Below are 15587 nucleotides of genomic sequence, written 5' to 3'. Positions count from 1 at the left end.
ACGATAGTTACAATTTGGCGCCCAACTTAAAATTAGTTCATGCTACTTGTGTAGGAAACACGTTTAACTTTAATAACAGGTTGCCGAAGTCTCTGGGAAAACGCCCTTGGTCGTTCCCAATGCACTTTGATAAACTTACAAGTTACACTTGCACGGCTGTTTTTGACCAAATTTACCTGACGAATCAGTTCATATTTGAGGGGTTTTGTAGTTCTGTCAATGATAGTGAGAGACTGCCAACAAAGAGAAGGTTCAATTTAAAAAGGTGTCGGAAATTTACCAGATCTAGTCAAAAATGTAAGTTTTCAGAAATCCGTATCATTTCTTGATCTGTGGAGTGCGTTTCTTTCAGGACTGTAAATAAAACACCGGACAAACAAACCTATTTATTTGGAATTTAACCTAGTTACAACATGAAACAAAATGTGATTTACTGTGATGAACAGCTTTTGAAAGCTTTTACAAGTCTAGGATTTTCCAATTATTTTTCGTCTCTTTTGAGATTGTTTCAAATAGAATATTTTAATTATGCTTTCGCTAAATGCATCATAACTAGCAATTTTCAAATTAACAAGCGTTTGTATCAAACTAGAATAACAAATTAACAGGAAAGTAAATCACCTTAGTTCTTTTCTAATTCTACTTAATTGTACTAAAACAGGATCAACTGATTTGTTCTGATGCTTCAGGTCCACGATGATCGATAAACTAGTGGAAATTTGACATCTGTGATGAGACTTCTGGGATAAAATTCTGTGATATTTGCTGAAAAGAATCCAAAATGTTATAAATTAGTATCAATGAAAGCTATAAAAACTTTAATATTTGATTGCATGAAAGCGAAAGTAGATCTTTTACAATTATTAGTGAGTTTGAATGAAAGGAATTGAATGAATGATGCGACAATTACCAATTCGACCCTAGAATGAAATATTTCAAAGATTTTTCCACCCACCACCCCTGAAAAGCATAAAATAGCCAATGTGTTTGTGTACAAATTTTGTACTAGGAAAATTGTTTGTACCAAAAAGCTCTTTTGATAAGATATAAAAAACATGATGTACTAGAAGAGAGAATAGTAAACAAACTTAAGCTTTAGAGCAACTGTGAAAGTTTTGCTGATTTAACACAGTAAAAATGAATGTGGTGTTGTGCAAATGTGCACACACTATTAAATGTATTTTGTCGTAATTTTAGTGAGAATGTATGTTGTAGGAGTTTCCATAACACAAATTTTGTTTGGGTTATGTGAGACAAAGAAGAAATTTTACCGTAGAACAATTTTTTAATGAAAGTCTGATTCTTTTAATAGAATTCCTAGATGTTTCCACCAAATCTTGTTCAAAAGTAAAGAAGGTTTTTCAGCTGAAGGCTGATTGAAAGGAAAGTAAGTGTTTGTGGAGTTGAGTTTCCACGTGTTATAAAGTGTGATTATGTGTTGTTTATGAGGCAAACAATGTGTACTAGAACTACTAGAAAAGTCCTCAAAATTGTTATGTTTTAGCCAGAATCCTGTGAGTGAACCAGTTGGACTGATCAATGGGTTTCGAGGAAGTTAATAAATCTTTTTTCGTCGATTCTCCAACTGATTCAGTCTGTGAGGTGTGCTTACAGTGAGTCAATGGCAACATAAATGTGGTGTCTAGGAATTTGTGTGCGTGTTAGTAGAAGTTGGAACTGTATGTTTCGTGTTGACTTACCTGTTGGTGAGTTGTGTTGATGTTGAAGGAGATAGGGAGGTGCGATGAATTCGGCCAAAAATTCCCTAAAATTAAATGGAGATTAGGAACAGCGACTAGTTTGGTGAGGAAAGTGGTACACTTGGGGCGTAGCTACCTCTGCTAATAGTTTTTCTAGAGGTCTACCAATCCAATTTTGTACATAATCACTCCGAACTGACTAGGGTGACTGTGTCCGTTGCTCCAGGGTCGAGACTGCAAGGTGCAGGACCCGTGTTTAGCCCAAGAGTGGCAAATTTAGTAAAGTGGGAGTCCCGGGACAGAAATAAGAAGAAGTTTAGGCACAGGAGTTGCCAATATTTAACTACTCATAGGACATCCATCGGGATGGTGAGTTAGTTTGGCGGTTTGAGTGAATCCAGCTGCGAGCATGAGTTATGCTGCGCATAATTGTTGGTATCAGCCGTAACTTGGGTTGTTTTACCTGAGAAGGTGAAGTAGTAGATGGCTTCGCGAAACTTGGTTGATTTCGGTTAGTAGTAGTGGTTTCTGTTAACAATTTCTCTAGAAACACTATTTATCTTTCCCTAGTCGTAACGCCAAGTGGAGCAAGTGAAGACACGTGTGTAACGTGGGAAATTTGTGGTTGTAGTTGTGACCAGTTTGTATGCTGGTGTTGTATGATGTAAATCATTGAAGAAAATGGAAAAGTATGAAAGTGAAATGTTGAGGAATGAATGAACTATGAATGAATTTGAACGGATGATTGAAAGTAATAGAATGAAACGTAATTGGATGATTGATTGTGCCGTACGACCTGAGTCAGAACTCTGTTAAAAAGTGTTTAGAGTTTTGTCAAGGTGTGTTAGCCATTGATCAACCGATTGTCGTAGGTGTATGTGCCAAATAAATGAATGAACCAAAATGACCTTGAGAAACAATCGTAAATCGAAGCTTTTGAGATGGTAACAAACTCAATGAACCCATATGATTCAAATTTAAGAAAATTTAGAACCCACATAAATCAATTTTTAGTCATTATTAGCAAAAATGCCAAATTAATAAAATTTCACTTCAGTTAAGAGTTACTTCATTAAACTTACCTCAAATCGCATTTAATCCTCATGCCATAACCTAAAAATCATATACATAAAACAATCACTTATCTGATGAAGATTCAGTCGAAAAATCGAGACAAGTCACTTTGGAGGAGAACTAGTTACGTCATTGTTCATTTTGGCCAAAGGTTCTGACGGTAACCTTCCCAAAAAAGTGCTTAAATCTCAGATTTTCGGACTGAATCTTCAAGCAGTACTTTTTCACAAAATATCTTTACCACATTTGTTATTGAATTTGACAGTCCGATTGTTCTACAGAGTTCGCACATACACAGATGAAGAATGTCAAAAGTAGTGAAGTACTAGATTGGTAGCGCACTATTCGACAGTGTACCGCGTCACGCATGAATCGTAATGTGCGATGAAGTATTTCAAACCGTACATGGGCGGTATTTTGAAATATGTAAATAATTTATATCCCGGAATAATTTGCTTTGTTTTCTTCGTTATTTATTTGCATGCTTCAATATTTTAATTTGTTATTTATTTGCATGCGTTGTTTTTTTTTTATCAGACTTTTTCATAGTCTTGATTTGTAAATATATTTTAATGTGTAAATATTTTGTTTTGTATATATTTGTAAATATTTATTAAAGGTTTTGAATTGTTCCTCGACTTTGTTGGTTAGTAGTACTTTGTGTTGTGTTGCTGGAGGCCGGAGTTGAACAAACATTGAGGGCCCGTACACTGGTGAAACCAATTAAACAGCGTGGAGTTGGACCTTCGGGTTACAACGATGAAACCTTATGACCCCAACACAAGTCCACACTGTGCGAAACGTCTCCTTTCAGGTATTCGTCTGCAGGACCTAGTAGAATACGAATTGATTCCAGTAGATTTTGTCAACAACTGCGCGGAAAAGATAAGAAGTGTACAGTTCGTTTGTCAATGTGTAGTGGTAATGATACAAGGTTCAGCAGGACGCAGCCTTTTATTAAAGTGAATGTTAAAAAAAATATTAGCTTCACTAATATTTTTTTACCCGAGTGGGAGGAGAGTGTAACCAGTGGGTGTGTTGTGGGAGAATTCCGGTGACACAGAGGCAGGGGAATGCGTGTGTTCGTGGATAGTGAGACGAGTCGGTTTATGTCTCCCGTGTACGGACGCAGCCATTTCCGTACTAAAGCGCCTATAACGAGGAGCAGTTCTGCTAGCCACCACCAGAGGGCCGAGGATCAACGAATGGGCGGCCATTGGGGGTGGCGAAACTGATGATGATGATGGGCGGGTTTTCCAGGATTCGCCGGATCAGAGGTTCGCGGGATGAGGCCCGGATTTTCATCGGCCATTTGCCCGGTGTATTGAAGTGCGACAAGTCGCGAAAGCCGTCGTAGCTTCGACTACAGCTCGACGGAGTGTTGTGAAGTGCCAGTGCCAGGAAGCGGTCAAAGGACTTCACGGAGGACAGAGGAGACTGGGAGAAGCGAGAACTCCAGGAACTCCAGGTAATTCCCCGCGAACCCTCCCACAACCCTGATCTGTGCCGCGAGTGACCAGACTAGATAGGACCGCCATTACAATCCCCCTCATCTCATCCACAGAACCCCTTAGTCTAGGACTAAAGTTCGCGTAGCTTCGCTACGGAACATCCCTCGGTTCGGTCGTGGTTCCACCCAACATCCGTGACCGTGAAAATCACCGTCTACCGTCGTCAATTGCGGTATCGACGAGCAGCGACTAGCCGACATCGCTAGATCGTCTGCGTCCTCCATTTGGAACCCCCGAACCGCAAGCCACCCAGAGAACCACCTGGTTCCGAAAGACCTGTCCCACGACTCAAACCCAGCGCCGGAAACCGGGCAATTCCCACAGAACTTCGGTGACGTGGAAGCTCGAGTCCGTCACCATACTCGAGGGCGCGAGGGACAGGCACACGAAGGGGACAGCGAAGTCTGCAGCAGCAACCACAACGACGCCGGGACGCCGGCGAGTTCAACGTCCACCCCAGGCCAGCGAGCAGCAGAACGAGACGGCCGGAGGTCGGTTCCGGAGATCCGGAAGCAGAGCAGCGGCAGGCGTAGCTGAGGGCCCCTTATCAGCAGAAGATCCACCCACGGTATCCGGGAAGAAGCAGGTCGAGGTAGGAGGTAGCCTGTAAGGAAGTGGGATAGTGGGAAAGGGTAGGAGGTCAGGTAGAAGAGGAAGCCGGTGCAATAAAGTGACGTCAGAGAATAAACCGAGGAGTTTATCTTGAAGCGACACATTGTGTTTTCCTGCCTCGTGAGCATGAGCGCATGCCGACCCTTGAGAGAAATTGGGAGTCATTCGGACCTCCCACAACCCTCATTGAGTTTTATGCTTCGATGCCCTTGCCTGGTAGCATGTAACTATAAGGCCGCGCAAGACGATAGTTACAATTTTAACGTTTTAAGTATTAAAATTCAGTTTTGACCAATTGCTTATATTTTTATTTGTTTTATTTTAACAACATCGTGTTCCCCGGACAATTTTACGTAATAATCAATGTAGACCTCAAACTAAAATGAACTATCGGGGAGATACAGCGATTTGACTGAAAAAAGTTTGATTTTGCGCTGCACTCTGTCATATGAATTCAAATCCGAAATAAGTTTCTCACATATAAAAACCGAATTATGCGGGATTCATCCCTTTTTGTTGAAAAGTACACTATGTACTTCCGAGTGCTGCGCAAAATCAAACTTTTTCAGTAAAATCGCTGTATCTCGCCAATAGTTCATTTTAGTTTGAGGTCGACATTGATTATTATGTAAAATTATCCGGGGAACACGATGGTGATAAAATAAAACAAATAAAAATATAAGCATTTGGTCAAAACTGAATTTTAATACTTAAAACGTTAAAATATAATATTAGTGGGCATTTCAGGGTTAACATTTTATTTTTATCGAATTTCTTGGACAATTTTCTATAAAATAAAACCTGTAGAAAGTCTTTTGCTCAAATAGTTGCAAAGTTATGATTAAAAGAAAAAAAAGTTTTTTAGAAAATCGTCAAAAAAGAGGGCGGTGCCAAAAAAGAGGGATGGTCCAATCAGCACCAAACTTGAGATATCTGTTAACTATCGATAGATGAACGTTCCCTTCAAGTTTGGTCCAAATCGGTGAAGGTCGAGTCCAAAAGTGTACTCAGTTGACCTGGAATGACCCGTATACATGTACATGTAACATGTAGGTCATCGCTGAAATTCTCAAGTTATCGCAGTGTTGGTGCAAAAAGTTGATTTTTACCCGTTTTTTGTCATTTTTGCTTGCGGCGCGTCGAAAATATCAGTTTTTCTGTTCAAAAACTGTATCTTCAAATTGGGTAAACGGATATTTTTAATATTTTTAGTAATGTTATGTAAAATATTACAAGGAATCAGAATAAAATATTTTCAGACATGTCCTCTGTGGTCCCGAGACCTTCAAATTAGCAAATTAAATTTTCATAGAACCTTTTCAAATATTTTGCTAGGTTTTTCGAACCTCTACATCTTTTTCCTTAAAGCCCAACTAATAACCTTTCTTTTGAATCGTGGCACTCTATGATTGGTTCAGTCGTTCCGGAGATATGGTTTAAAAAAATGCTTTTTGCAAAAATCGACGAAAATAGGCATTTTATGGACCACCCTATTAGGAGCACCCTAGTCGCCAAACAAAAAAATACGGGTCGAATTATTTGGGTCAAAGAACCCCCACTCCAAATTTGAGCCAAATCGGAGCACTTTTGATTTGGAGACTTCCTGTTTGACGTGGAATGGCTGAATAGTAGAGCAATTCTCCCAGATTTCGGTAATTCGTTTTTTTTTGTCAAAGGGACTTTTATGTAAAATTAGACGCCCAATTTGATGGCGTACTCAGAATTCCGAAATAACGTATTTTTCATCAGCAAAAAAACTAAAAAAGTTTGGAAAATTCTCCCATTTTCCATTACTCGACTGTAAAATTTTTTGGAACATGTCATTTTATGGGAAATTTAATGAACTTTTCGAATCTACATTGACCCAGAAGGGTCATTTTTTCATTTAGAACAAAAATTTTCATTTTGTAATTTCGTGTTTTTTCTAACTTTACAGGGTTATTTTTTAGAGTGTATTAATGTTCTACAAAGTTGTAGAGCAGACAATTACAAAAAAAAATGATATATAGACATACGGAGTTTGCTTATAAACATCACGAGTTATCGCGATTTTACGAAAAAAAGTTTTGAAAAAGTTGGTCGTCATCGATCATGGCCGTTCATGGTCACCCGTGACAGACACGGACGACGAAACAAAGAGAAACGCAAAAAGTAACTTTTTCAAAACTTTTTTTCGTAAAATCGCGGTAACTCGTGATGTTTACAAGCAAACCCCTTATGTCTTTATTGTAACTTGTGGTTAGTCGAGACCTTTCTCGATGCAGGGACTCTACAAAAATACCTCAAGGTCGGCACGCTTATCCACACTAACTTTGACGGATACAGGAAAACACTACAAGTTACTAAACGAAACACCACTTTTATTCACGGTTTGTGCACACTTTATTCTCCCACTTTTCTCCTACTAACTTTCCTCCTTCTCCTAACCTCAAAACTGTCCCACTTTCTTATTCTATCTGACCTTTTCTTCTGCTTCTTGGGGCCCCACCAGCTCGGCGTCGTCACCTCTGCTCCATCCACCAGCGATCTGGGTTCGACCGTCGGCTTCGGCCGCGGTCTCGCATCCTGGTGCTTGGTAGCGGTTCTCGTCGCGCGCTGCGTGGACCCATCCGGTTATCCTGGGCTCTTCCCGATGTGTTGACGGATCGGGACTTCGGCCGGTGTTGGCGATTGGCCGGAACATTGCCCGTAGTTGAGCGCCAGGACGTCGGACATTCCAGGGGGTTGTTGGGGTTCCACTGGTCATCTCCGGGGCATCCGGGATGAACCTTAAACAAAGGTTGAGGGGTCCTTCCAAAGGACACGGTAAGGTTAGGTTGGCACTGGGTTTACGGCTTTGGCAAGTTACCTGCTATCCGACTGACTCAGGCACTGTCAGTCTGTTCGGTTACGGGTCTTCCGGGCAAATAGGACGAATCCCGGTTCTGGACCTCATAAGTCATCTCCGGTATTGCCGCCTACCAGGCACCTGTCATCCGCTGCTACCAATCGGTTACCAACGCCTGTAGTCTCGTTCTAGTGGGGTAGCAATCGTGGGGTATGGAACTGGCTGCGTACTGCTAGGGTGTCTTGGCTTTTGTTTGCCCTAGCCAGTGGGAGTAGTGAAGCTCCGCCCAATAACTCAAGTATATTCCTGCATGCTATTTAACGCGATACAAACAGAGTCACAGTAACGATTGGGTAAGGAACTGCCATCGGTTACACTCTCCCCCAGTTCGGGAAAAAAAATGTTTACAAAGTAAATATTTTTTTAACTCACAAGATCACAACTCTAAACACACGTACCTCTGAACCTTGACATCGTAAAATAACAAACGCACGGACGAATTCACACTAACCACCGGTTGCTCGCGAAATGTTTCACTCATGCTGTACTAGATCGTATCATCCATAAGAAAATTTGTGAAAAACACTTAATGCGAGACTAGTACTACAGTCGGTATCGGGGTCATAAGGCTTCAACGATAAAAGAGTCACCTCCTCCATCTCCGCGCAGTTTTGCAGGTTGTACCTGTGTGCTGGCCATCAACGTTTGTTCAACTCCGGCCTCCAGCGATACGATGTTTGAGTTTTAATCTCAGTCAAAGTGATCGTGAAAAGTTTCGTTACTATTTACAACAAAATTTAACAAATTACACATTAAAATAATAAATAAGGAATAAATTAAAATAATATTTACAAAACTGTACAAAAATTTACAAAAGTTGGACTTTCCGTGTACTCTCATGCAATATTGCACACAAGTCCTTATCAAACTTCGTTCTAGTACTTCAATTTTTCAAAGGTGATCTTATCAACTGCTTCGTTGTGTGTGTTATTGATGTTCGGGAAACTTAGATCTGTCAACTATCTGTCACTGTCAAACAGATTTGTTATGAAATGTGATGATGTATGGCATGAAAATTATTCTATGGTAAGTATCGATGAAATATTTGATAAAAACATGAGCCATTTACAAGTAAACACTCTCCAAATCATGAGATACCAACATGCTGGTCAAGTGCTCGCTTGAGAAATAAACTCTTAAGTTTTTATCACGTAATTCATCAATAAAAGTGAAAACGAAAACAGGTTCATAACCTCAAGTTTTGTTTAAATGGAAAATGATTGGATAATTATGTCTGATTTAATTATGTTGCGATTCGATCTGATTATTATTTCTTCGTATTTTCCCGAGACACCTGATTCTTGTTTTTTTCTACTTGTTCTAAGAATGTATGCTTATGGCAAATTGTGTGTGTTCTATGATTTTCCATTATGTTTCTATGCTTTCATGCAATTATCTATCCAGAGCAATACCTCGTACAAAACAGTAAATAATTTAATAAATTAACATGCAACAAACTAAAATTTCAATAAATTAACATTCAATTACATATTTACAACATTTGTACAAACTCCACTCTTCCGGATGAGTTTTGGAGTACTTTTTACCTGCCTTCCAGGTGCAAAACTTTTGGCATTAGCGATAATTGTAACAGGGTGAGTCAATCTAAAAGAGGTATTAACAGATATGACTTCCTTGAACCAAAATCCACCAAATTTCTTTGAGCCAAACTGCTCTAAAAGTTGCCCTAACTCGAGGCACAACTACAAACACAAATTTACAGGTTAGATCAACTATAACGCAATGCAAGATCAAACACTTATTAACGATCAAGCACGCAGTTGCATCTACCGTAACATTGTCGAACTCTGTCTCACCATCTCGTCAGATGTTTTTGTGAACAGGGCTCTAAAACTTTTTCTCTGGATCCAACTTTCAGCAAAACAGCTGTTTAAAAGTCCTACGACAATAACTTAACTTTTTCTCCTGCAGGTTTATTTTTGCTACTCTCGGCAGCTTTAGATCCGGAACTTAGCTGCAACTACCTTAGTCAGTGCTGAGCATTGACGTACGTGGATGGACAGAATAGTACTTCTAGAAGAAATATTAACAGAAGGTGACTATTTGCCAAACTGTACTGCTCTTACCAACATAAGGTAATTCAACTAATTCCTTCTCTACTTTTAGGGTATATTTGGCCATCAACGCGTACCACCCTATTTGAGGACCTTCGTCCCATAACATCTCACACACAGGTAAGACAAACACCTACAAAAACAACTTCACACACAAACACAAACGATCTTCATCGTCCTTCCTAGACTAGTACCACATAACGATCCATGGCATCTCTGTGTTGGTTTGTCCACTACTACTGAAAGTTCGACGAAAGACGAAATATTAACTTCATCGATTCTCAGTGTAGTTGACCACACACACAAGAGACCCAAAATGATCTAATCAACTTGTTTGAGGTCTGAATTAGGTAACCTAGTACTGCGACACTCTGCCTCTCCGAGCATCAACATTCTTCTCCAAAAGAGAACACATTTGGTCATCTCGACCACAACAAAACTTCAACCTCCTGCTTCACATTAACTCCAAATTTGAACAAGGTACAGAAAAGTCTAGGAATCTTAATAAAAGAGAACAGATTTTCTAAAATTTTGTTCTTGGGTTAAAAACTTGTCTCATACACAACAAACTCACATTTGTTATGTAGAAACCTACTACTAACTCTCTCATACTCGTAGCGACTCTCACTACAACATAACTTCTCTCACTAAACGCTCTCTTCTCCTGAAAGCTCTCAAAATTGTTCATGTTTCTCCACTACTGATGTTCAATTATCTCTCATTTCAATGTTTTTCTTTCACGCTCTCTTGCATTTTCTCTCAGGGGGGTAATTGGGTGGGAAAATCGGTGAAATATTTCACCATTCCAGTACATCATTCATTCATCATTCAATTACTCATATTCATTCATTCAATCACTCACAACATACAATTTAAAATTCGTAATGCTTCACACAATCGATATATTTTTGCTAACATTATTTTTTTCTATATTTCCAGATTTGCATGCTGTTTTTCATCACAATACTTTTGGCTAAATCAACGAAACGGTACCAAATTCCGCTCGGACTGCCTTCAATCAAATAGTTGCTGCTGCATTCACTCATCAACCAACTGATTCATAACAGAAATTGCGTTGGGATGGCCAACGTGAAGAATTTTGATAAAATTTGAAAAGAACTACCTAGTGACACGATTACGACGTTGAAAAATAATTTTATGACCTAAAATTGGTTCACGCTCGATATCTAAATGAGTTTTTTGGATTGTATATCACAGTTTAGGTTTTTGAAAAATAAATCACTATGGTTTTTGCTGTCTTTTCATTCCCTCCGACCAATAACACAAACACAGAAACAATTTAAAATTTGACTAGATTTGCAACTCACTTTGTAAACGATCGTTTTTCATGCTTTTCACATTTAACTTTTGGACAACAGTAACCCCTCTAACATAAATGAAAATTCCGTGTGCATTGTAGATTAGAGTAGATTCAATCACTCACTGCTAATCATTATTTTAAGGAATCCGGGCAGTTTTCCCAGAGACCTCCGTGGGTGTTTAGTGTACTCAAGTGATCCCGAACTGTACCCTCAAAGCTAGCTGGTAAGACTAGTTTATGTTGGGCGCCAAAGTGTAACTTGTGGTTAGTCGAGACCTTTCTCGATGCAGGGACTCTACAAAAATACCTCAAGGTCGGCACGCTTATCCACACTAACTTTGACGGATACAGGAAAACACTACAAGTTACTAAACGAAACACCACTTTTATTCACGGTTTGTGCACACTTTATTCTCCCACTTTTCTCCTACTAACTTTCCTCCTTCTCCTAACCTCAAAACTGTCCCACTTTCTTATTCTATCTGACCTTTTCTTCTGCTTCTTGGGGCCCCACCAGCTCGGCGTCGTCACCTCTGCTCCATCCACCAGCGATCTGGGTTCGACCGTCGGCTTCGGCCGCGGTCTCGCATCCTGGTGCTTGGTAGCGGTTCTCGTCGCGCGCTGCGTGGACCCATCCGGTTATCCTGGGCTCTTCCCGATGTGTTGACGGATCGGGACTTCGGCCGGTGTTGGCGATTGGCCGGAACATTGCCCGTAGTTGAGCGCCAGGACGTCGGACATTCCAGGGGTTGTTGGGGTTCCACTGGTCATCTCCGGGGCATCCGGGATGAACCTTAAACAAAGGTTGAGGGTCCTTCCAAAGGACACGGTAAGGTTAGGTTGGCACTGGGTTTACGGCTTTGGCAAGTTACCTGCTATCCGACTGACTCAGGCACTGTCAGTCTGTTCGGTTACGGGTCTTCCGGGCAAATAGGACGAATCCCGGTTCTGGACCTCATAAGTCATCTCCGGTATTGCCGCCTACCAGGCACCTGTCATCCGCTGCTACCAATCGGTTACCAACGCCTGTAGTCTCGTTCTAGTGGGGTAGCAATCGTGGGGTATGGAACTGGCTGCGTACTGCTAGGGTGTCTTGGCTTTTGTTTGCCCTAGCCAGTGGGAGTAGTGAAGCTCCGCCCAATAACTCAAGTATATTCCTGCATGCTATTTAACGCGATACAAACAGAGTCACAGTAACGATTGGGTAAGGAACTGCCATCGGTTACATTATATCATTTTTTTGTTATTGTCTGCTCTACAACTTTGTAGAACATTGTTACACTCTAAAAAATAACCCTGGAAAGTTAGAAAAAGCACGAAATTTTAAAATGAAATTTTTTGTACTAAATGAAAAAATGACCCTTCTGGGTCGATGTAGATTCGAAAAGATCATTAAATTTCCCATAAAATGACATGTTCCAAAAAATTTTACAGTCGAGTAACGGAAAATGGGAGAATTTTCCAAACTTTTTTAGTGTTTTTTTTTTCGATGAAAAATACGTTATTTCGGAATTCTGAGTACGCCATCAAATTGGGCGTCTAATTTTACATAAAAGTCCCTTTGACACCAAATTTCTATCTCATCACCGTTTCAGGCTGCAAATTATTGAAAAACACCTCTTTTTTCGCATGTTCAAAAATGGAAGGGGTCGTACCGCCCCTCCGTCACGAGATATCAAAAAACGGACCTCAGATTCGTGATCAGGGACAAAAGTTACCCCTTAGCACAAAGTTTCCCGCAAATCGAAAAGGGGTCGGGGCAACTTTTCCCGATTTCGTGTGAGTTGGTAGAGAATTACCCCCATATAACTTTCCATACAAATTTGGCAGCTGGCCATACAAAAATGATATGTGAAAATTCAAAAATCTGTATCTTTTGAAGGAATTTTTTGATCGATTTAGTGTTTTCGGCAAAGTTGTAGGTATGGATATGGACTGCACAAAAAAAAATGATGCACGGTAAAAATTTTTTTGATGATTTTTTATTGAACTTTTTGTCACTAAAACTTGATTTGCAAAAAAAACACTATTTTTATTTTTTATTTTTTTTTATATGTTCGCTTCACTTGGAAACGATGATTTTAGCGGGTTGCAGACTGGATTTTACCATGTTTATATCAAGCAATTCCCTATGCAAGCAGCATGAATCGAAAAAAGTTATCCGATCGAGCCCAACATGGGTGTGAATGTTTTTTGGCCGAAATAATTAGACCTGTATTTTTTTTGTTTGGTCATAACGGTGGTCCATCAAAATGTTAATTTCATCGATTTTGGCAAAAACCAATTTTTTTTCAAAAATTCTTAACTTTGCGCCATTTCTACCAAGTTTAACTTTTTGGGCGCAAAAGGGACAAAGGTGGGACAACGAAAGGGATTTGATCGACGGGAAGTGTTGATGCTCCCCTTTTTTAAGGGGAAGTCTATTTCTGTGCTGAAAAATATTGTATGCAACTCGTTGAAAAACTAGGTAAGACCTGTGCTGATATAGTCATAATTTTGCGACTTGACGCATATACTACTTTTTCTATGCTTTTTAGAACAAAAATTGGTTGAAAGTCGATGTTGACTCTTCCAAAGGTGGTGTTGGGTTGTATAGTGTAGAACAAACACTTGTTTACCTTACCATCCAGAACTCCAAAAACCATCTCATCACTTTCTTCTGTACGTTTAGGCAATTGGAATCCAATTTTGTGGATGTTTCTTTTCCCAAAACAAAAATCGTTCTTTGATCGTACCCGGAGGGTCTCTCGTTCTGATCGTTTCGTAATCATGTCGAATTTCTTTCATTTTCGCAACCTTGCCTTCGCAGAAAAAGAAAACCACTTCAGACGAGGATTCGTTTGAGCCAATTGGTGGATGGCCAGTAAATTAGCTTCGATCGATACGAAAATTAATGCTATCGAATCGAACAACGATTTGCTTCTTCAAGGTAAGCGATGATGCCGTTAGCGTCGATTTAAAAATCTCGCGAGAAAGATTAACTGAACGTTAAATTACCAAATTGTTTCACGAGAATCTCTACGGTGGTCGGTCGGTCAGGTTATGTCAGGCGGTGGTGTGTTCCGAAACATAATACATAATACCGGCTTGCCGCGGGGTCCGAGGGCTTTGTTTTGGCACACGAAAAGAAGAGCACACGCTAGAATACACGGGCGGGTGCCACCAACCCAGACGACCCGCGATGACCCACGAAAATTGCGAGATTACAAGGTCTCCCCGAAAAAAAGAGAGCCATTACACAAACTGTTTTGATCTCTGGCTGCGGTTTTGGTCACTAACTAGCTTAAACTCAACTTAACCTTCAACTGTCATTTTTAAGCCGTTTGGTGTTTTTATTCATTTGTATTATGATATTCTTTTATTTTGGAATTGTTTCCTAATTTATTGCTTGTTAACAACCTTACGATTTCAGTCATTTTCGATTTCTAGCTTTCTATCTTTTTTGCAAACGATAAAAACGTCTGAAGTAGGAAAATAAAGTATTCTTATAATTTTATAAATCTTATTTCTAATGTTTCAATGTGTTAAAACCAACTGGTTAGTAGAAGGTTAAACTTTAAAGTCAAGATGAGAGCAAAAAAAATACAAACAAAAGAAACATTGTCATGGCGGCTAATTAGTGGCTAAAGTGTCTTTTCGGTGCCCAACCAGCTCCACCCCGAAAACTTTTAAGCCTCCCAAAGTGTGGTGGTCGACAGGTCGAAAAACAACTAGGGTGGGGCTCAACAGGCAAGGGTGTGGAGGGGGTGTTTGGTCATAATTTTTCAAGTTTACTTCACCAGCACTTTTTACTTGTCACGAGCACTTTTTTTGCGTTGTTGACTCTTGGCTTCATTTGCTGAGTTATGCTTTAGCAGAAATGAAGTGAGCATGTTATGTCACCGTGGCCAAAGCTGCGAAACTGACGGACGGACGATCAGACGGTTGATGGCTGTCGTGAGCAGACCGTAAATTGGCTCAGACCTTCGACTTACTGTCACTTTCTGCTAAATTGCCTGGACACAGCTCAACTCGGGCGAAATGAATGTTTTCCCCCGACTTGTTTTGCCGAATTGCACAATAGCCAATTTCGGTAGCTGTTTGATGATAAATATCAATAAAGAGTTAGAAAAAGAAAATGGCCAAAGTAGAATACCGGATTGAAATCATGTTTCATTGGCGAAATCCGTTATGCAAAAAGTTAACCAATTTTCAGCCCAAATTATGCTGATTTAATCAGCCCTGATATGCGTTTTTCGTTTTTTTATCAAAAAAGGCATGTTGAAGAAACCAAAAGAAACCATAATAAAATATCCGCTGAATTAAAAAAAATTCTAAATTATTGGACAAAACAGTTCCACTGAAATATTCTCAAATATAAAATTCTCATAGGAAATTTAATGCTCTACAACTTTTATAAACAAACAA

At 39.8% G+C, this 15587-nt stretch overlaps 1 protein-coding gene and 1 long non-coding RNA gene across 4 annotated transcripts in view; one reads left to right on the top strand and one right to left on the bottom strand.

Annotated features, from left to right (window-relative positions):
* LOC6041325 (protein outspread) overlaps positions 1-15587 on the top strand; it is a 302805-nt gene that overhangs the window by 165550 nt on the left and 121668 nt on the right. The window lies entirely within an intron of this gene.
* Positions 7297-7807, bottom strand: LOC119767140. Its single transcript, XR_005277350.1, has 2 exons — positions 7746-7807; positions 7297-7687 (listed from the first exon to the last, which is right to left on the bottom strand). It is a non-coding gene; the product is annotated as an uncharacterized LOC119767140 (long non-coding RNA).

Source organism: Culex quinquefasciatus, chromosome 2 (assembly GCF_015732765.1).
Source record: "Culex quinquefasciatus strain JHB chromosome 2, VPISU_Cqui_1.0_pri_paternal, whole genome shotgun sequence".
Lineage (NCBI taxonomy): Eukaryota > Metazoa > Arthropoda > Insecta > Diptera > Culicidae > Culex > Culex quinquefasciatus.
Note: the sequence above shows the minus strand (reverse complement) of the source record. Positions and strands in the feature narration are given on the sequence as shown.